This window comes from Sciurus carolinensis, chromosome 4 (assembly GCF_902686445.1).
Source record: "Sciurus carolinensis chromosome 4, mSciCar1.2, whole genome shotgun sequence".
Taxonomy (NCBI): domain Eukaryota; kingdom Metazoa; phylum Chordata; class Mammalia; order Rodentia; family Sciuridae; genus Sciurus; species Sciurus carolinensis.
In genome coordinates this window covers 73935967-73959324 of record NC_062216.1, presented here as the reverse complement: position 1 = coordinate 73959324, position 23358 = coordinate 73935967, and the positions used below count along the sequence as shown (strand labels likewise).

General features: G+C 37.9%; 2 pseudogenes; one reads left to right on the top strand and one right to left on the bottom strand.

Annotated features, from left to right (window-relative positions):
• Positions 1–12110, bottom strand: part of LOC124982757 (protein tyrosine phosphatase domain-containing protein 1-like) — a 55422-nt pseudogene extending 43312 nt beyond the window's left edge.
• Positions 12111–15548: 3438 nt separating this feature from the next.
• The window catches only part of LOC124982756 (antigen WC1.1-like), a 181071-nt pseudogene continuing 173261 nt past the window's right edge, over positions 15549–23358 (top strand).

Genomic DNA, 23358 nt, shown 5'->3' with positions numbered 1-23358 from the left:
ATCTTTTTGACCTTCTTAAGTAAATTACAAAATGTTTGTTCTGCATGTAGATACCCAATATTCACAACACAATTTATGGAAGAGAATTCCTTTCTCCCATGAATGTTCTTGGTCCCTTTCTCCTAAATCAGTTGACCATGGCAGGCTGTTTACTTCTAGGATCTATAGTCTATTCCATTGCTCAATATTTCTGTTTATATGCTACACCTTTGTAGAACTGTTTGAAGTGAGGTAGTATCATGAGTCCTGCTTTGTTTTATAGGCTCAGGATGGCATTGCCTATTAGAGATTTTACTCTATGAGCATTTTCAAATTATTTTCTCTAGATCTGCAAAGAATTCCATTGTCATTTTGACAGGGATTGTACTGAATCTGTAGATTACTTTGGGTAGCATGGACATTTTAACAAAATTGATGCTAGCATGGATATTTTAACAATATTGATTTTTCCAATCCACAAACATGACATGACATTCCACTTTGTTTTTGTGTAAGTCCTACAATTACTTCCATTAATGTTTTATAGATTTTATTGTAGAAAAATTCCCCATTTTTGGTCAATTTATTCCTAATTTTTTTCACAGCTTTGTAAGCATGATTGTTTTCTTGATTCTATTTCAGACATTTCATTATTGCCACACTGCAACATGATAAATTTTATTTCTGTTTTTAGATATACATGACAGTGGGGTATACTTTGACTTATTATACATTCATGAAGTGCAACCAATTCCAATTTTGATCCCATTCTTGTGGTTGAACATGATGTGGAGTTACACTGATTTTGTATTCATGTATGAGCACAGGGAAGTTATGTCTATTCCTATTTCCTGTTCCCTTCCCCCTCTTTTCTTCATTCCCCTTTGTCTAATCCACTGACCTTCTATACTTCCCCTCTCTATTCTCCCTTGTTATGGGTTGGCAACCACATATCAGAGAGCACATCAGACATTTGGTTTTGGGAGGTCTAGCTTATTTTCTTTAGCATGATATTCTCCAGTTCCATGCATTTCCATGCAAAGGTCATAATTTCATTCTTCTTTAAGGCTGAATAATAATCCATTGTGTGTATATACTGCATTTTCTTTATCCATTCATCTGTTGAAAGGCACCTAGGTTAGTTCAATAGCTTGGCTCTTGTGAAATGAGCTGCTATAAACATTGATGTGGTTGCATCACTGTAGTATACTGATTTTAATTCCTTTGAGTATAAACCGAGGAGTGGGATAGCTGGGTCAAATGGTGGTTCCATTCCAAGTTTTCTAAGGAATCTCCATATTGCTTTCTATAATGGTTGCACCAATTTGCAGTCCCACCACTTATGTATGAGTGTACCTTTTTCCCCACAACTTCGCCGACATTTACTGTTGCTTGTATTCTTGATAATTGCCATTCTAACTGGAGTGAGATGAAATCTCAGTGTAGTTTTAATTTGCGCTTCTGCAATTACTACTGATGATGAACATTTTTCATATAATTTTGGAAAATTCACATTCTTCTTCTGTGAAATGCCTATACAGTTCCTTTTCCCATTTATTGATTGGGTTATTTCTCTTTTTGGTGTTAATTTTTTTGAGTTCTTTGTATATCCTGAAGTTTAAAGCTCTATTTGAGGTGCAGGTGGTAGATTTTCTACAATTCTGTAGGGTCTCTGTTCATGTTCTTGATTGTTTCCTTTGTTGTGAAGAACCTTTTTAGTCTGATGCCATCCCATTTATAGATTCTCAGTTTTACTTCTTGTGCTTTCAGAGTCTTTTTGAGGAAGTCCATTCTGAGGTAATATGTTGGAGATTTGGGACTACTTTTTCTTTTAGTATTCTCAGAATCTCTGGTCAAATGTCAAGGTCCTTGATCCACTTTGAGGTGAGTTTTGTGCAGAGTCAAATGTAGGGGTTCAATTTCAATCTTCTATATATGGATTTCTAGTTTTCCCAGCACCATTTATTAAAGAGGCTATCTTTTCTCCAATATATGTTTATGGAGACTTCATCTAGTCTGAGATAACTATAATTTGTGTGAGTATATCTCTGAGTCTTCTGTTCCATTCCATTGGTCTTCAATTCTATTTTTGTTCCTATACCATGCAGTTTTTTTTAATATAGCTCTGTAGTATAGTTTAAGGTCTGATATTTTGATGGTTCCTGCATTACTTTTTGGCTAAGGATTGTTTTGGCTGTCTGGGGCCTCTTATTATTACAAATGAATTCTGTGACTGCTTTCCCTAGTTCTATGAAGTATGTCATTGGAATTTTAATGAGAATTGCTTTAAATCTGTATAGCAGTATGGCCATTTTGACAATATTAATTCTGCCTATCCAGGGGATATCTTTCCATTTTCTAAGGTTTTCTTTAATTCTTTCTTTAGTGTTCTGTCGTTTTGATTATAGAGGACTTTCCCCTCTTTTACTAGATTGCTTTCCAAGTTTTTTTATTTTTTTATTTTTTTTAAGTGTGTTATATTAATTAGTATATTTTAAGCATCTAATAATATCTAATACAAATATTGAATCTGTTTTATTTTAAGGGAAGTTGAGGCAGAATAGTAATCATGTTGATGACAGATATTTTTCCAGAAATATGCTATATGATTTAGGTATTTTCTTTTTTTTTTTATTATAAACAAATGGGATACATGTTTTTTCCTGTTTGTACATGGAGTAAAGCATACCATTTGTGTAATCATAAATTTACATAGGGCAATGATGTTTGATTCATTCTGTTATTTTTTCCTTCCCCCCTACCCCTCCCACCCCTCTTTTCCCTCTATACAATCCTCCTTTCTTGCCACCCTCCTAAACCCTAACCCTAAACCTAACCCTAACCCTAACATTAACTCTTCCCACCCACCATTATATATCATCATCCGCTTATCACCAAGATCATTCATCCTTTGGTTTTTTGAGATTGGCTTATCTCACTTTCATCCATTTGCCTGCAAATGCCATAATTTTATCATTCTTTATGGCAGAGTAATATTCCTTTGTATATATATGTCACAGTTTCTTTATCCATTCATCAAGTGAAGGACATCTAGGTTGGTTCCACAATCTGGCTATGGTGAATTGAGCAGCAATGAACATTGATGTGACTGTATCTCTGTAGTATGCTGATTTTAAGTCCTTTGGTATAGGCCAAGGAGTGGGATAGCTGCGTCAAATGGTGGTTCCATTCCAAGCTTTCTGAGGAATCTCCATACTGCTTTCCAGAGTGGCTGCCTAATTTGCAGCCCCACCAGCAATGTATGAGTGTACATTTTTCCCCACATCCTCTCCAACACCTATTGTTGCTTGTGTTCCTGATAATCACTATTCTAATTGGGGTGAGATAGAATCTTAGGGTAGTTTTTGATTTGCATTTCTCTTATTACTAGAGATTTTGAACATTTTTTCATATATCTGTTGATTGCTTGTACATCTTCTTCTGTGAAGTGTCTGATCATTTCCTTAGCCCATTTGTTGATTGGGTTATTTGCATTCCTGGTGTAGAGTTTTTGAGTTCTTTATAGATTCTGGAAATTGGTGCTCTATCTGAAGTATGAGGGGCAAAGATTTTCTCCCACTCTGTAGGCTCTCTCTTCACATTACTGATAGTTTCCTTTGCTGAGAAAAAACTTTTTAGTTTGAATCTATTCCAGTTGTTGATTCTTCCTCTTATTTCTTGTGCTATGGGAGTCCTGTTAAGGAAGTCTGATCCTAAGCCAAAATGTTGAAGGTTTGGACCTACTTTTCTTCTATAAGATGAAGGGTCTCTGGTCTGATTCTGAGGTCCTTGATCCATTTTGAGTTGAGTTTTGTGAAGGATGACAGATAGGGGTTTAATTTCATTCCGCTGCATATGGTTTTCCAATTTTCCCAGCACCAATTGTTGAAGAGGCAATCTTTTCTTCATTGCATATATTTGGTCTCTTTGTCTAGTATAAGAAGAGTGTATTTATTTGGGTTTGTGTCCATGTCCTCTATTCTGTACCATTGATCTACCTGTCTATTTTGGTACCAATACCATGCCGTTTTTGTTACTATTGCTTTGTAGTAGAGTTGAAGATCTCGTTTTGTGATACCCCCTGCTTCGCTCTTTCTGCTAAGGATTACTTTAGCTGTTCTGAGTTTTTTATTCTTCCAGATGAATTTCATAATTGCTTGCTCTATTGCTGTAAGGTACATCATTGGGGTTTTAATTGGAATTGCATTGAATCTGTATAGCACTTTTGGTAGTATGGCCATTTTGACAATATTAATTCTGCCTATCCAAGAATATGGGAGATCTTTCCATCTTCTAAGGCTTTCTTTAATTTCTTTCTTTAGTGTTCTGTATTTCTCATTGTAGAGGTCTTTCACCTCTTTTGTGAGATTGACTCCCGAGTTTTTATTTTTTCGATGCTATTGTGAATGGGGTAGTGTTCCTAACTTCTCTTTCTGAAAATTCATCACTTATGTCTAAAAATGCATTGGATTTATGAGCATTGATCTTGTAACCTGTTACTTTACTGAATTCACTTATGAGTTCTAAATGTTTTCTGGCGGAATTTTCAGGTTCCTCTAAATATATAATCATATCATCAGGTAACAGGGATAGTTTGAGTTCTTCTTTTCCTATTCATATCGCTTTAACTTCCTTGGCCTATCTAACTGCTCTGGCAAGAATTTCAAAGACAATGTTTAATAGAAGTGGTGAAAGAGGGCATCCCTGCCTTGTTCCAGCTTTTAGGGGGAATGCTTTCAGTTTTTTACCATTTAGAATTATATTGCCCATGGGCTTAGCATAAATGGCCTTTACAATATTAAGGAATGTTCCCACTATCCCTATTTTTTCTAATGTTTTGAGCATGAAAGGATGCTGTATTTTATTGAATGGTTTTTCTGCATCTACCAAATAATCATGAGATTCTTGACTTTAAGTCGGTTGATAAGATGAATGACATTTATTAATTTCCGGATGTTGAACCAACCTGCATCCCTGAGATAAAACCCACTTGATCATGGTGCACTATCTTTCTAATATTTTTTTATGCGATTTGCTCAAATTTTGAGAATTTTTGCATCAATGTTCATTAAGGATATTGTTCTGAAATTTGCTTTTCTCAATTGTCTCCGTCTGGTTTAGGTATCAGGATGATATTGGCTTCATAGAATGAGTTTGGGAGAGTTCCCTCTTCTTCTATTTCATGGAATACTTTGAGGAGTATTGGAATGAGCTCTTCTTTAAAGGTTTTGTAGAACTCAGCTGAGAACCCATCTGGTCCTGGACTTTTCTGTGGCTAAGGGTTTATCAATTTGTTTATTTTTTCAAAGAACCAACTATTTATTTTGTTAATTTTTCTGATGGTTTCTTTTGTTTCGATGTCGTTGATTTCAGCTCTGATTTTCACTATGTCCTGTCTTCTACTACTTTTGGTGTTGGTTTGCTCTCTTTTTCTAAGGCTTTGAGCTGTAGTGTTAAGTTGTTATTTGTTCATTTCTACTTCTTTTGTTGAATGCACCCCATGAAATAAATCTTCCTTTAAGTACTGCTTTCATAGTGTCCCATAGATTTTGATATGATGTGTCTTTGTTCTCGTTTACTTCTAAGAATTTTTTAATTTCTCTCCTGATATCTTCTGTTATCCATTCATCATATAATAGCATATTATTTAATCTCCAGGTATTAGAAAAGTTTTTGTTTTTTATTCTGTCATTTATTTCTAATTTCAATCCATTATGATCTGATACAATACAAGGTAGTATCTCCATCTTCTTGTATTTGCTAATAGTAGCTTTGTGGCATAAAATATGGTCTATTTTAGAGAAGGATCCATGTGCTACTGAGAAGAAAGTGTATTCGTTCTTTGTTGGATGGTATATTCTCTATATGTCTGTTAAGTCTAAATTGTTGATTGTGTTATTGAGATCTATGGTTTCTTTATTCAATTTTTGTTTGGAAGATCTATCCAGTGGTGAGATGTGTGTTGAAATCGCCTAATATTATTGTGTTGTAGTCTATTTGATTTATGGAATTGAGAAGGATTTGTCTGACATATATGGATGAGCCAATGTTCGGGGCATAGATATTTATGATTGTTAAGTCTTGCTGATTTATGCTTCCCTTAAGCAGTATGTAATGTCCATCTTTATCCCTTTTGACTAGTTTTGGCTTGAAGTTCACATTATCTGAAATGAGAATGGATACTCCAGCTTTTTTTCTGTGTCCATGTGCATGGAATGTTTTTTCCCAACCTTTCACCTTTAGAATATGGGTATCTCTTTCTATGAGATGAGTCTCTTGCAGGCAGCATATTGTTGGATTTTTCTTTTTAATCTAATCTGCCAGTCTATGTCTTTTGATTGATGAGTTCAGGCCATTAACATTCAGGGTTATTATTGTGATATGATTTGTATTCCCTGTCATTGACTCATTTTTGTTTTTTGACATGATTTGGTTTCTCCTTTATTTGGCTATTCCTTTGGATAGTTCCTCCCTTTGCTGATTTGCATCGTTGTTTTTCATCTCTTCCTCATGGAATATTTTGCTGAGAATGTTCTGTAATGCGGCTTTCTTTTTGTAAATTCTTTTAGCTTTTGTTTATCATGGAAGGATTTTATTTCGTCGTCAAATCTAGAAGTAAGTTTTCCTGGGTATAAGATTCTTGCTTGGCATCCATTTTCTTTCAGGTCTTGGTAAATGTTTTTCCAGGCCCTTCTAGCTTTTATGGTCTGGATTGAAAATCTCCTGATATTTTTATTGTTTTCCCCCTGAATGTAATTTGATTCTTTTCTCTCGCGGCCCTTATAATTCTGTCTTTATTTTGTATGTTAGGTATTCTCATAATAATGTGCCTTGGTGTGGGTCTGTGTAATTTTGTATATTTGGAGTCCTATAAGCCTCTTGTACCTGGTTTTCCATTTCATTCTTCAGATTTGGTAAATTTTCTGATAATTATTTCATTGAACAGATTTTTCATTCCTTTGGTTTGTTTCTCTGTGCCTTTCCTCAATCCCAATAATTCTTAAATTTGTCCTTTTCATGATATCCCATAATTCTTGTAGATTTTGTTCATGATTTCTTACCATCTTCTCTGTTTGGTCAACTTTGTTGTCAAGATTAAATATTTTTTCCTCAATGTCTGAAGTTCTGTCTTCCAGGTGTTCTATCCTATTGGTTATGCTTTCTATGGAGTTTTTAACTTGGTTTATTGTTTCCTTCAATTCAAGGATTTCTGTTTTTTTTTTTTTTCAGTATCTCTAACTCTTTATTGAAATGATCTCTTGCTTCCCATATTTGGTCTTTTAACTGTTGATTGGTGCGATCATTTAATGCCTGCATTTGCTCTTTCATCTCCTTCAATGCCTGCATTTGCTCTTTCATCTCCTCATTTATTTCCCTGATTGTTTTAATTATGTACATTCTGAATTCCCGTTCTGACATTTCTTCTGCTGTGCTGTCATTGGGTTTTATTGATATACTATCTAGGTTTGTTTGGGACATTTTCTTCCCTTGTTTTCTCATATCGGTCAAATATCAGTGGGACTCTGAGATATTGCAGATTTCCTCTATTGGCTTATAGTGTCCCTGTAGATTTCTAGTATATCACCTTCCAGCCTTCAGTAGCCTGAAGTCTTGGAGGAACTTGATAATGCAGTGCTTCTGAAGAAAGCTGCCCCTAGCCTGCTACTGGTTCCAGGGCTGGGGGCTGACTCTGTGCGGAAAAGCACTTACTGGGCAGGTCCGCTCCAAGGAGCTGGCTGTAGATCACGCCTGCCTCAGGAGGGAGCAGGGCAGTTGGGGAAGTTTCTGACTACCCTGCCCTGGTCCCAGAAGTTGCCTGCGGGCCGGGACCCACCGCTGGGTCCACAGTTTGGAGCTGGCTCTGTGCGGAAAGGCTCTCACTGGGTGACCTGCTCCAAGAAGCTGGCTGTGCAGTGAGCCTGCCACTGGCGAGAGCAGGGCTGCTTGTGGTAGTCTCTGGCTGCCCTGCCCCTGCTCTGAGAAGCTGCCAGGCCTGCCGCGCAGGCCGAGCTTCACCTGGTGGGAGAGACTCACCCTGCGGCTCTATGTTAGTTCGAGTCTCTCAATGCCTCCCCTTCTTGAATCCTGGGTTCTGGAGCGACGGGAGATGCAGTCACCCTCTAGTCTGCCATCTTGGATCTCTCCCAAGTTTTTTTAATTGTAAATGGGAAAGTTTTTCTGATTTCTCCTCCCACTGATTCATCAGTGGTGTATTGGAACGCAATTGATTTATGATCATTAATTTTATATTCTGCTAGTTTTCTCAATTTATTTATGAGTTCAAGAAGTTTTTGGTGGAGATTTTTGGGTCTTTTAAATATAGAATCATGTCATCCGCAAATATGGATAGTTTAAGCTGTTTTCCTATTCATTTTTCTTTAATTTTTACTTTTTCTAGTTTCTCTATCTAGAGTTCTAAGGACTATGTTGAGTAGAAGTGGTGAAAAAGGTCATCCCTATCTTCTTCCTGCTTTTAAAGGGAATGCTTTCAATTTTTCTCCATTTAGAATGATGTTGGTCTTGGGTTTAGTGTATATAGCTTGTACCATGTTGAGGTAATGTGCTATTATCCCTAGGTTTCTAGTGTTTTGTACATGAATGGGTGCTGAATTTTATCAAATGCTTTTTCTGCTTCTATTGAGATGATCATGTGGTTATTGTCTTTAAGTCTATTGATGTGATGAATTACATTTATTGCTTTCCGTACTTTGAACTAACCTTGCATCCCTGGGTGGAACCCCACTTCATGATGGTACACTATCTTTTTAATATGCTTTTATGTGATTTGTCAGAATTGTATTGAGAATTGATGCATCTATGTTCATCAGGGATGTTGGTCTGTAGTTTTCTTTCCATTATGTGTCTTTGATTTTGGTATCAGGGTGATACTACCTTCATAGAGTGAGTTTGGAAGGGGTCCCTTTTTTTCTATTTCATGAAATAATCTGAGGACATTCTTCTTTGAAGGTCTTGTAGAACTCAGTTGAGATTCTGTCTAGTCCTGGGATTTTCTTGTTTGGTAGGTGTTTGAGGGTGTCTTCTATTTCATTACTGAAAATTGATCTGTTTACATTTTCTGTCTTTCTGATTCAGTTTGGGCAGGTCATATGTCTCTAGCAAATTGTATATGTCATCATGATAATCAATTTTATTGAGTACAGAATTTCAAAGTAGTTTCTGATTATCTTCTGTATATCAATAGTGTCCAGGTGATATTTCCTTTTTCATTGTGAATTTTAGTGATTTGGGTCTTCTCTCCTCTCTGTTTCATTAGTTCAGCTAAGAGATTCTTAATTTTTTCAAAGAACCAACTTTTTGTTTCATCTATTTTTTAAATTTTTTGTTTGTTTCAAATTCAATGGTTTTGGCTCTTATTGTACTTATGTCCTGTCTTCTACTGCTTTTTTGCGTTAATATGTTTTTCTTTATCTAGGGCTTTGAAATGTAATGTTAGGTTATTTATTTGGTGATTTTCTATTCTTTTAAAGAATGCTCTCAGTGCAATGAACTTTCTCTTTGACCTCCTTCATAATGTCCTCAGAGATTTGATAAGTTGTATCTCAATTCTCAATTGCCTCTAAGTACTTTCTTTTCATCCCTGATTTCTTCTTCTATCCATTGGTCATTCAATAGCATAGTATTTAGTCTCTAGGTGTTAGAGTAGATTTCATTTTTTTATATTACCATCAATTTCTAATTTCATTTCATTATGATCTGTTAGAATGCAAGGTATTATCTCTATTATTTTTGTATTTGCTAAGAGTTGCTTTGTGTCTTAAGACATGGTCTAATTTACAGAAGGATCCATGTACTACCAAGAAGAAAGTGTATTCAGTCCTGATGGATGAAGTACTCTATATATGTCCATTAAGTCTAAATTATTAATTTTATCATTAGTTCTATAGCTTCTTTATTAAGTTTTTGTTTAGAGGATCTATTTACTGATGAGAGTAGTGTGTTAAAATCACCCAATATTATTGTGTTTTGGTCTATTTGATTCTTGACTTTGAAAAGGAATTCTTTTCATGTATGTAGGTGCTCCACTGTTTGAGTTCTATCTGTTGATGTATATTTCCCTTAAGCAGTATGTAAGTCCCTTCTGATTAACTTTGGCTTGAAGTCCACTTTATCTGACAGAAGATGGAAACCCCTGCTTCTTTACATGATCTAGGTGAGTGATATGTTCTTTCTCCATCCTTTCACCTTCAGTCCATGGATGTCTTTGACTATAAGGTGAGGCTCTTGGAGATGGCTGACTGTTGGGTCTTGTTTTTTTAATCCAGTCTTCCAGTTTATGTCTTTTAATTGATGAGTTTAGGCCATCATTATTCAAGGTTATTATTGTGATATGATTTGTATTCCCAGTTATTTGAGTATATTTCTGGTTTTTAATTTGAATTTGGTTTTCCTTTGGTTGACTATTCCTTTAGTGTAGTTCCTCCCTTTGTTAGTTTTCACTTTATTTAAATTTAATCCTCATGGATTTTTTTTTTTTTTGCTTTTATAAGGCTTTAATTTTAAAGGATTTTTAACTATGATATCCCCAGATATATGAGATGCTGTTTATTGATAAAAACATATTATCAATTGCTTTTCAGAATGAATAATATTTAAAAGTGATAACGGGCATGAAATCAGTTCTCAGATCAGCTGTCATCACTGAAAAGTAAATAGTTTGGGGCATGAATGTAGTCTGACAAACTACAAAGATAAACCCATATTTCCATATCGATATTTTCTTACATCTTCCCTTGGTTATCAGTCTACTTTGGAAAGCTCTTGTTAAAGAATTAACAAAAGACTTGGATTATCACTCAAGATAGTGTCTTTTAGATAATTTTCCTAGGTTCAGAATTTGACTTTATTTTTGGGCCCATTCAGACAATCACACTGGCTAAACTTTCTTCACTCTGATTGTATGACAGAATTAACTTGGTCAACAATTAGCCTTTATCTCTGGAACACCAAATTTTTATTTGAGTTTCTTCTTCCTCCTTCATTCAAGGCTCTGCCTCCTTCCTTTTCTGACTTCTTTTAATTTTTTTTTAATTTTTATTTTTATAGAATGCATTTTGATTCATTGTACCAAATGGGTACAACTTTTCATTTCTATGGTTGTACATGCTGGAGATTTACACCATTCACAGAGAAATGCACACCAAATCCACCCCAAGATTTCATCTCACTCCAATTAGAATCGTTATTATCAAGAATACAAGCAGTAATAGGTGTTGGCGCGAGAATGGGGGGAAAGGCACACTCATGCATTGTTGAAGGAGTTGCAATTGGCACAGCCACTCTGGAAAGCAGTACGGATATTGCTCAAAAAACTTGCAATGGAACCACCATTTGACCCAGTTATCCCACTTCTCGGTTTATACCCAAAGGACTTAAAATCAGCACACTACAGAAATCTGTTGGTAGAAATCCTAGTTCTTGGCATGCAGCAGTGAATGTCTCAAGTGTGTAAGGAAAACCTTCGCACATATGGGCCCAACCAAAAAACCTGTGGGAAGGAACATTCAGCTTTAACCTCCTTGGAAAGTACACAACTTCCCCAAATTGTTGTCAGCACTACCAAGGGAACCAAAGGGCAGGACTTGAAAGACCTAAGAAAAGGATGTCATTTCAGTTAGGACAAAGGTACAACCATGGTGAAGGGTGATTGGTCAAGGGACCTATAAAAGTCTAGTATATTTGTGCAACAAACGAGTTTGCAGGCTGCTTGTCACATGCCTGCTTCCACCCCAAATCCCAGAGTCTGAGTCTTGATTCCACATCCCTTATCCCCCATCCGAGCAAGACCAGCACAAGAAAAGCAACATTTTGGCCCCCAGTGTGCCCCCAACTACTCACACACTTCAGAATTAGAGAATCTCCCCTGATTTGGTAAGGGCCCCTTTATGTTTTGTGTGCTGACAGGCCTGTGAAGTGAACACAGGACTCCTCTTCCCCCTTTCTTCCTTGTCCGTCTTCATCGTACTGATCCCCTAGAATAGGCACACACCGCCGCTTGTATCAGTCGTCTTTTCAGCAGCAGCTCCATTTTTAATTTGGTTCACCCCAGCAAATTCACATGAGGGACTGATCTTCCTCTGTGGAGATTTTCTACTGGAGACACTGTTGGGCATATAGCCGTTGTTAGCAACTCTCAGAAGTCCCCTACTAAGGACAGGACATTGGATCCTAAACACCTCTGTATGTCTGAAAACAGGATCCCTTTGTCTTCCCATTGGTCCCTGATGTTAGGCCTAGGGATACTCATTGCAGGTTACCTTGCAGTCCTTCTGTTTATTCTTGAGAGATCCTCTGACTCTGGTCCCCAATTCAACTCCACCCTTCCGTATAACTCCACTCCATAACAATGGGAAATATCCCCACCACACAGTGAGCGCCACAACTCACTGTCTTAAAGGCATTTCTCTCACAGTGTGGGCTTAAAGTGAAACCAAAAGATCTCAACTGATATTGGGAAAAAACAGTAATCATTGCCCCATGCATCAACCCTGAAAACATTTGGGACCCCCAAATTTGGATGAGAGTTCTTTACCTTGCTAGGAAAAGAGAAGTTCATGATGGTCATTTCCCACTGGTGTCCTTCATCCCAATCCTGCTAGTGATCATTGCCAGCCTTCAGGGCTCCTCAGCAGAAGACATTATTTAAAATCACAGTGATTCTCTCGATGACAAAAAAATGACCCTCCAAGTCTCTGCTTCAAGCATTGTAACTTCCGAGGATGAGGGGAAGGAAACCAATAATTGTAATGGACATCCTCTGACTGGTCCTCCTCCTCTATACCCTTGGAAGGATTTGCCATCGCCAGTTCCCTCCAGAGCTATCTCCAAAAAACCTGGCAGGATAAAAGGGCCCCCTCTCTCCCCAAGAAACCTATTTGCAGCATATCCAGTCAATCTTGGACCCAATGGGGACATCAGGCCTTGGATCCCTACTCCACTCCCAGATTTGGCACTTCTTAGGAAGGCCTCCCAAGAATCTGGTCCCGATTCCCCTTACTTTGTGGAGGTTCTCAATCAATGGTCCACCAATCTTCAAACACCCTTTGGCTGGTTGAATCTCCTTAGAGCTTGCTTAACTCACCCACAATTTTTGCAATGAAAACCTCCAACAAGGAGGAAGTAGAACAAATAGCACATAATAATATGGCACACAACATCCCCTTAATGTTGGACATGCTTACAGGGCTTGGTGCTTATGTTAGCCCACAATCACAATCGCAAATTGGTAACCATATGTGTTTTGACCAGGTCAAGGAGTTGGCAGTGAAAGCCCTCAAAAATATTTCACCCCCGAGAGCCAAAGAACTCTTTCAAAATCTAGTACAATCCCCTAACAAATGGTTCTCAGACTTTTTTTTTTCTTTTTTATTTTATTTTTTTTTATTGTAAACAAATGGGATACATGTTGTTTGTCTGTCTGTACATGGCGTAAAGGCATACCATTTGTGTAATCATAAATTTACATAGGGTAATGTTGTTTGATTCATTCTGCCATTTTTTCCCTTCCCCCCTCCCCTCCCACCCTTCCCCTCCATCTATACAGTCCTTCCTTCCTCCATTCCTGCCCTCCTCCCTAAACCCAACTCCAACCCCAACACTAACCCTTACCACCCCCCATTATGTGTCATCATCCACTTATTAGCGATATCATTCTTCCTTTGGTTTTTTGAGATTGGCTTATCTCACTTAGCATGATATTCTCCAGTTTCATCCATTTGCCTGCAAATGCCATAATTTTATCGTTCTTTATGGCTGAGTAATATTCCATTGTATATATCTACCATATTTTCTTTATCCATTCATCAATTGAAGGACATCTAGGTTGGTTCCACAATCTGGCTATTGTGAACTGAGCAGCTATGAACATTGATGTGACTGTATCTCTGTAATATGCTGATTTTAAGTCCTTTGGGTATAGGCCAAGGAGTGGGATAGCTGGGTCAAATGATGTTTCCATTCCAAGTTTTCTAAGGAATCTCCACACTGCTTTCCAGAGTGGCTGCACTAATTTGCAGCCCCACCAGCAATGTAAGAGTGTACCTTTCTCCCCACATCCTCTCCAACACCTGTTGTTGCTTGTATTCTTGATAATTGCCATTCTAATTGGGGTGAGATGGAATCTTAGGGTGGTTTGATTTGCATTTCTCTTATTACTAGAGATGTTGAACATTTTTCCATATGTTTGTTGATTGCTTGTATATCTTCTTCTGTGAAGTGTCTATTCATTTCCTTAGCCCATTTGTCAGTTGGATTATTTACATTCTTGGTGTAGAGTTTTTTGAGTTCTTTATAGATTCTGGAGATTAGCGCTCTATCTGAAGTATGATTGGCAAAGATTTTCTCCCACTCTGTAGGCTCTTTCTTTGCATTGCTGATAGTTTCCTTTGCTGAGAGAAAGCTTTTTAGTTTGAATCTATCCCAGTTATTAATTCTTGCTTTTATTTCTTGTGCTATGGGAGTCCTGTTGAGGAAGTCTGGTCCTAAGCCAACATGTTGAAGCTCTGGACCTACTTTTTCTTCTATAAGATGCAAGGTCTCTGGTCTGATTCCGAGATCCTTAATCCATTTTGAGTTTAGTTTCGTGCATGGTGAGAGATATGGGTTTAGTTTCATTCTGTTGCATATGGATTTCCAATTCTCCCAGCACCATTTGTTGAAGAGGCTATCTTTTCTCCATTGCATATTTTTGGCCCCTTTGTCTAGTATGAGAAAATTGTATTTATTTGGGTTTGTGTCCATGTCCTCTATTCTGTACCATTGATCCACCTTTCTATTTTGGTACCAATACCATGCCGTTTTTGTTACTATTGCTTTGTAGTAGAGTTGAAGATCTGGTATTGCGATACCCCCTGCTTCACTCTTTCTGCCAAGGATTGCTTTAGCTATTCTGGGTTTTTTATTCTTTCAGATGAATTTCATAATTGCTTGCTCTATTTCTGTAAGGTACATCATTGGGATTTAATTGGAATTGCATTGAATCTGTATAGCACTTTTGGTAGTATGGCCATTTTGACAATATTAATTCTTCCTATCCAAGAACATGGGAGATCTTTCCATCTTCTAAGGTTTTCTTGAATTTCTTTCTTTAGTGTTCTGTAGTTCTCATTGTAGAGGTCTTTCACCTCTTTTGTGAGATTGATTCCCAAATACTTTATTTTTTTCGAAGCTATTGTGAATGGGGTAGTTTGGTTCTCAGACTTTTTATCGTGAGTCACTGAGGTCATTGAAAAATGAATGCCTCCCGGTCCAGATCAAGACTCATTGATAAAACAATTGTCATGGGAAGGGGCTAATACTGAAACTAAAAATGCCATCGCCCCTCTTAAGAGTGAAGCAATCTCTAAATGGATTTCGGCCACAAAGGAAGTAACACCCACCACTAGCCCTATACTTGCTCTCACTGCCACCATTAATAAATTGGCATTTGAGCAAATGAAAAATACCTCATATGACAAACCTGGACCCATACACTGGGAATGCAATAAAGGAGGAAATATTAGGAAATACTGTCTCCAAGACAATGCACACCTGTGGCGAGCCGCTATGCCGCCATGACAAGATGGCGCCGGCTTCCGCTAAAGCCTGAGGTGCATTCTAGGTAAACACGCCCATTTTTGGTTATGCCAACTGTTGCATGCGGGAGCACCTATGAGCATAGGCCAAGTGGTAGGAGTAGATTGGCTATTGCAAAAGTATAAAGGTGTACGAATTCGGCTCAAGGCAGAACAAGAAAAATCCATGGTTGTATAGTAATAAGGTCCTGATTAAACTGCTGAAGGAAGATTCCTGTGTCGTGCTTTCTTGCAGGCGAGGGACACGACACACACCCAAATCCAAAAACTCCTTGTCCTAAGTGTAGAAAAGGATGTCACTGGGCAAAAGATTGCAAAAGAGACAATTGTAAAATGCAACAGGGGCAACCCTCAGCCCCACAAGTAAGAGGGATGAACACTGCTCCTCAGGTACGCTGGACATTGCCAGTTTTAGACACCAAACCTAAAATGACTATGCACCTGGATGGAGTTCCTATTAAAGGCTTGGTAGACACTGGGGTAGATATAACTATTATAGACTCCACCACCACTTCAAAGATGCAGTGGAAAACAATAATAGCTGGCCCACACATGCAGGGTATAGGTGGTCTTCACCCACCTGTCAGGTGTCCTCCTCTGTAATCTGGCAGGACCCAGATGGCGAAAAGGGTGCTTTCTGCCCCCTATTTGCTGAAGTCCCAAATACTTTATGGGGACGAGATATATTAGGAATGATGACTACTGTTTTGACAACAGACAATAAGGTCTTTTATGATGAGATCATGGTGCATGACAAATAGGTCTTTCTGTGGGACAGCCCCCCCAAATTCTAATGGCCACTATTCCATTACTTCAAAGGCCTGAACCTATTCCAATACAAGGAGATACAAAAGATAATATATAGGTGGAACAGTGGCCTATATTAGAACCTAAGCTTACCATCCTAAAAACACTAGTGAAAGAACTATTGACTCTTGGGCACATTGAACCTTCTACTAGTTCACATAACACTCCTGTTTTCATCATTCCAAAAAGAAATGATAGACATAGACTTCTACAAGACCTAAGATCCATTAATAAACTCATGAAAAAGATGGGATGCTTTCAATAAGGATTCCCTCACTCTGCTAGTATTCCAAAACATTATCATATAATCAGTGTTGACATAAAAGACTGCTTTGTCTCAATTCCTATTGCACAACAAGATAGACCATACTTTGCCTTTATGGTATGGGAACCAAACACTATGATTCCCACACAGAGATTTCAAAGGACAGTGCTACACCAAGGAATGAAAAATAGTCCCCCCATGTGTCAGTACTTTATCTCCCATGCAACTAGGCCCCTCATAAAGCAATGTTTAATAATGCATTACATGAATGATATTATACTCACACAAAGCGATGCCTCTAAATTACTAACTTGCCTTAAGCAAATTCCGGCCAACTTTGCAATCTTAGGACTACATGTGGCTACTGATAATGTGCAACACTGGCCACCTTTTGAGTTCTTAGGATACTAGATTTCAACAGAAATTAGACCTCTTATACCCACATTAATGATCAAAACTAAACATACCCTAAGTGAGTTACAACAACTCTGTGGGCAGATTAATTGGATCAAACCTTTTCTGGCCATCCCTCCAAAGGATTTAACCCCCTTATTCGACTTATTCCAACAAGCTTCCTGACCTTCAAAGAAAATTACCCTAACTCCACAAGCACTGCAGACAATCACATCAATAACTGTCTTGCTGACCTAAAAACATAATGTTATGATGAAAGCCAACCCCTGCTAGGGATTGTCTTGTTGTCTCCAGGGGTGCCAATGGTGTCATTTGGCAACAGGATGGCCCCCTATTCTGGGTACATCTTGCTTGGAGTCAATGCCACAAGATAACCAGAAAACTAGAAAGTATTATCCTCATAGGACTCAAAATAAGATATTACTGTAATAAAGTCTTTAACACAGATCCTGACACTTTAATACTTCCATTAACTCATGCTGAAATCCTACCCCTCAGACAAAATAATACCCAATTTCAAACCTTACCCTCTGGATTTCCAGGACACTTCGACAATCACCTTTCTCCTAACAAACTACTACAGACATTGCAATCTTTAGAGATTACACCCACAAAAAATGTGTTTCTTTCCACACAACCAATACCCCACTCTCCTTGTGCATTCACTGATGCAAATAAACATAAATTTGGAGTTGTTATAAAAACTATAGACAAACTGCATATCACTCATGTGGAAACCTTGCAATTAGGAGAATTAATGGCTATAATAGTAGTGTTTCTCCTGTTCCCCCACATGCCTGTTAACATTTTTTCAGACAGCAAATATTCTGTTCAAGTGGCAAAGTCACTCCCCTTTTCTGTATTCAGACCAACCAATAGACTTATTGACCAATCCCAGCAAGCTTTAAAGGATCTCATGGAAAACAGACAATACCCGTGGTTTATTTCCCATGTAAGATCCCCCACAAACTTGCCAGGGATCATTGCACAAGGTAATGATCAAGCAGAAAAACTTATTTCTTGCTATTCCCTCTCATTGAATGCATTGGAGCAAGCACGTATACTTCATACTAAGTTTCACTTGTCAGCTAGTAACTTAAAGGTACTATTTCCTGAACTCACTTTAGCACAATGTAAACACATGGTGCAAACTTGTAAACATTGTGCCCCTATGGCACCACTTGGTCCCTTTCAATAGCAAGGAGTTAACCCCAGAGGCCTATCCCCTAACATACTCTGGTGTATTCCTTCCTTTGGCAAATTAAAATATGCACGTGTCATTGTGGACACCTATTCCAAGCTTACCTTTGCTATTGTACAATCTGGGGGTAAAACCTCAAATGCAATAAACACTGTGAAAATGGCTATGTTAATGATGGGAGTCCCTTGGGCCATAAAAACTGATAATGGGCCTGCCTACCCCTCTTCTGGCTTCCAGCAATTCTTAACATCATGGGGTATCTCCCACACAAATGGCATTCCATATAACCCACAAGGGCAAGGAATAATTGAAAGGACTAATCATACATTAAAGGAAATGTTGTAAAAACAAAAGGACATTCATGCATGCCTGGACCCTAACTTCACACACACACACATTCTATTTACACTTAATTTTCTCACATTTGATAGCAACGAAGTTACCCCACATATAAATATTGGGTCTTCTTTCCTTCTATGACCCTCTTACCACTAGTACGCTGGAAAGACACACTCACACCCATATGGCAAGGACCACATCCTCTTACCACCCAGGGAAGAGGGTTTGCTTGTGTTTTCCCAGAGTCCACCTCTATCCCCATTTGGATACCAGACAGAAATGTCAAGCCAACCACCAATTGCCAAATTCCAAAGATTGAGCCTATCAAACGAGACGATGCCAGTGGCCCCCACATCGGAGAGACCACAAGATAACATGGGGTGACACAAAGGCGTTAGCCACCCAAGCCATGGAGATATCACCATCCGGGGTCAATAGCCCAAGCACTCTATTCTTATTCATGTGTGTTATTATAACTGCTAACTCTCAGGTAATTACCTCACAGGTAAGTTCTCCTCCTGACCTTTGGACACTTGTTCACCAACTCCCCGTACTTCAGCTTGTCCATAATCAGGCTCCTTCATTTCCTAGGTTTTCTACTATGTCAAATACCCCAACAAAGTCACCCATTAACATCAGCATTGATATAAAGAATTCTCTAAGTTTCTTGCTTATAAATACAATTTTTATAAATACATCACTTTATAAAGATGATTATGTCCAGTTAAATTATCCAAGTAATGGAGACAACTTTCTGCAGTATTACTGGTCTAGTAACATCCTTTGTCTCATGAATGATGTAGAATCCCTAAAAAGATGCAAAGTGCTGAACTCAAATAATCAAAAGGCCAACAAATCAGGCCTTGGTGGTCCTACATTGGTTAATCCCATTTACTTTCAGGGACCACTAGACAACATTGATGTGACAGATCTTTATCCAGATGCCCCCAATGACACAATGAACCCCTCCAATCCCCAAAGTATCCCTTATGATTGCCCCACACCTAACACACTTAATTACCCTCCATCTCGTGTTCTATGCCACAGACCCTACTTAACTGGGACTAATGGAACACTGACTGATCATGATGCAGCCATTCCCGTGGTCTTCACTGATCCGTCATTCAATGATTCATCTGAAACCACGGCCTTTCACTTTGAGTCCTATAATGCTAGTAATTCCTTTAGCACACATTAAAAAACCTATGCAACAAGCACACTTGCACAAATCTTTCTCCCCTGAAATTCCTGAATGCCACTATATATGGAGATAAAGGCCATTACCAACAGCAAGATAAAGTGTTTGTACAACCTCCATTTTATGTTATTCAAGTTTCAAACTTCAATCCAACCAACCTCACAGGTAGTATAATTAACTGTGCACAATTAAGCTGTGCTCTTGCTAACCATATGGATATTAATATCCCACCTCATATCATGGTTCATACTCCCTCCTTTCTGTATACGGTGGTTACTGACACAGATCTAATGTTCCCTATTAGTTAACAGAACAACTCTCATCACGACCATCAACTGGATCCTGCAGAAAATGAAACTTCAGAATCTCTGCCGCCATAGCTGCTGCCTTGACTGACTCTACTGCTGCCACCACCAGCTCGGCTGCTGCCTTAATCCAGTCCAGAGCCACTGCTACTGCCCTTCAACAAACTATACACTCCTCCTCTGATTTGTTCTATGGCCATACATCATTAGCCACACATACCTTTGATGGCATGCAAAATTTACAAGCCCAAATAGACATACAACAACAACAAATAGATTATTTAATGATAGTGAAAAATTTTGGTGTGCCATTATCACTCAACCTTCATTTGTTTGTATAACAGATGTTACTGTTCGTAACCTTACACATGCCAGAAGTTTACTTGCGCAACAGGAAAAGGCCGAATGGTCACAAAAATTTCTCAATGTAACACACCTCATTGAACAAGAAATCACAAACATGACAAAAATTAGGGTTAATCAATTTGGTACAACTACAATACATCAAATATGGTCAAAGCTAAAAAATATGCTGAATCCTGCAATTCTGATCACATTAGGATTAGCCTGTATACTCTTTCTTATAATACTTGCAGTTCTTAAATGTTTGTGGTCCATTTTCAACAAGAGACTTACAAGGGTTCAGGTCAATCAAGTCCTCCTGAAGGAATCCCTAGTCCAAATTAATAAAAATGGGGAAATGTTGGGAGAAATCCTAGTTCTTGGAAGGCAGCGGTGAACATCTCAAGTGTATAAGGAAAACCTTCACACATACAGGCCCGACAGGGAAACCTGTGGGAAGGAGAGTTCCACTTTGGCCACATCAGAAAGTACACAACTTCCCCAAATTGACGTCAGCATTACCAAGGGAACCAAAGGGTAGTGCTTGAAAGACCTAAGAAAAGGATGTCGCTTCAGATAGGACAAAAGTACAACCATGGTGAATGATGATTGGTCAAAGGAACTTTAAAACTCTTGTGTACTACCATAATAAATGAGTTTGCAGACTGCTCACCACATGCCTACTTCTACCCAACTCCCAGAGTCTGAGTCTTGATTCCACACTGCTTAGCCCCCATCCAAGCTAGGCTGGCACAAGAAAAGCAACAGAAATCCAGCCACATCGGTGTTTATAGCTGTTCAATTTCACAATAGCTAGATTGTGGAAACAACCTAGAAGCCCTTCAAGAGATGAATGAATAAAGGAACTCTGGTACATACACAATGGAATATTATTCAACCATAAACAAGAATAAAATTATGGCATTTACAGGTAAATGGATGGAGTTGCAGAATATCATGCTAAGTGAAATAAGTCAATCCCAAAAAACCAAAACCTGAATGTTTTCTCTAGCAAGTGGATGCTGACGCATAATGGTGGGTGAAGGCAAGGGGGTAAGGGAACAATGGAGAAGTGTTGGATTGTGTAGAGGAGAGGGGAGTGAGAAGGGGAAGGAACGATAGTGGAATGAAACAAATATCCATACTCTATGTTCTTGGAATATTTTGTTGACAATGTTCTATAGTGCACGCTTTCTAGTTGAGAATTCTTCTAACTTTTGTTTATAATGGAAGGTTTTTATTTCATCTATGCTAAAGCTTAATTATACTGGGTATAGTATTTGTGGCTGGCATCCATTTTCTTTCAGAGCTTGGTATATATTAATCTAAGACTTCCTAGATTTGAGGTTCAGGTTGAGAAATCAGCTGATACCCAGATTGGATTCCCTTTAAATGTCACTTGTTTTTCTCTGGAAACCTTTAAATTCTATCCTCATTCTGTACGTTAGGCATTTCCACAATAATGTGATTTGGTGTGGGTCTGTTGTAATTTTGTATATTTTGGGTCCTATAACCCTCCTGTATTGGATTTACCATTTCATTCTTAAGTTTTGGGAAATTTTCTGATAGTATTTCACTGAAATGATTATGTATCCCTTTGGTTTATATCTCTGAGCCTTCACCTATCCTAATAAATCTTATGTTCAGTCTTTTCGTGTTATCCCATAGTTCTTGGCAGCTATGATCATAGTCTCTTTACATCTTTTCTCCATGGTCAACTTTGTTTTCATGATTATACAATTTGTCTCCATTGCCTGAAACTCTGTATTCTAAGTTTAGCCTTTTTGTTATGCTTTCAGTTGAATTTTTAATTTGATTTATTGATTACTTCATTTCAAGGATCTCTGTTTTGTTTCTTTTGTTTTTTTTTTTTGTTTTGTTTTTTGTTTTTTGTTTTTTGTTTTTTGTTTTTTTAATTCCAGAATCTCTATCTCTTTACTGAAGTGATCTTTCCCTTCCTGTATTTTCTCTCTGGTTTGCCTCCTTATGCCATTCTTTACTTCATAGATCAGTTTAACTATGAACATTCTAAACTCCTTCTCTGACAATTCTTCTACCGTGGATTCTGTTACTGGAGTATCTTGGTTTGTTTCGGGTGATTTGTTGCCTTGCTTTTTCTGGTTGTTATGTGTCTATTCTTCTAACAGTATGGAGCTGAGGCAATAAAGTTTCTACCCCGTGGACTTACTATGTCCCTGAAGGTTTCCAGGACCTCACTTGCTGAGAAGCAACCTCTCTGCTTTCTTGATTTCATGTCACGGAGCAGTCAGAAAAGCAAACTCCTCTATTCTGCCATCTTGAAAACCCTGAGGAAGTATCCTTAAGAATGATCATTTTTTTAGTTCTAGAAATTGAACACAGGTGCACTTAGTCACAGAGACACATATCAGCCTGTTTCTTGTTTTATTTTTCATTTTGAGACAGAGTCTCACTCAGTTGCTTCAGGCCTCACTAAATTTCTGAGACTGGCTTGAACTTGCAATCCCTGAGCCACTGGGATTACAGGTGTACACTACCATGCCTGGCTGATAATCATTACTGTTTATGCATTAATTATATGTTATTATTTTGTCTTTCTGTGTTTTAATATTTGTTTTCCTATAGTCTTCCACTTTTCTATGTCTATCTTCTAATGCTATGCTGTGTTCACAGACTGATCCTTTGAGCTTTAATTTTTAACATTTTTTTAACTCTCAATTTCTTAATGGATTGTATATCATTTCTCTGCCAAGATGTACATTGTCATTAATAATGTGAATATTTTAAGTACGTTTATTTAAATTATCCATAAGGGAACACAAATAATTCTTATGTGAAAATATTTCATTTTTTTCTTTTTCCTCTTGATTTTCTATGGAAATGCTTTTGATATGGGTACTTTTGGTTGATAGATACTATATTTGAAAAATAATGCATAT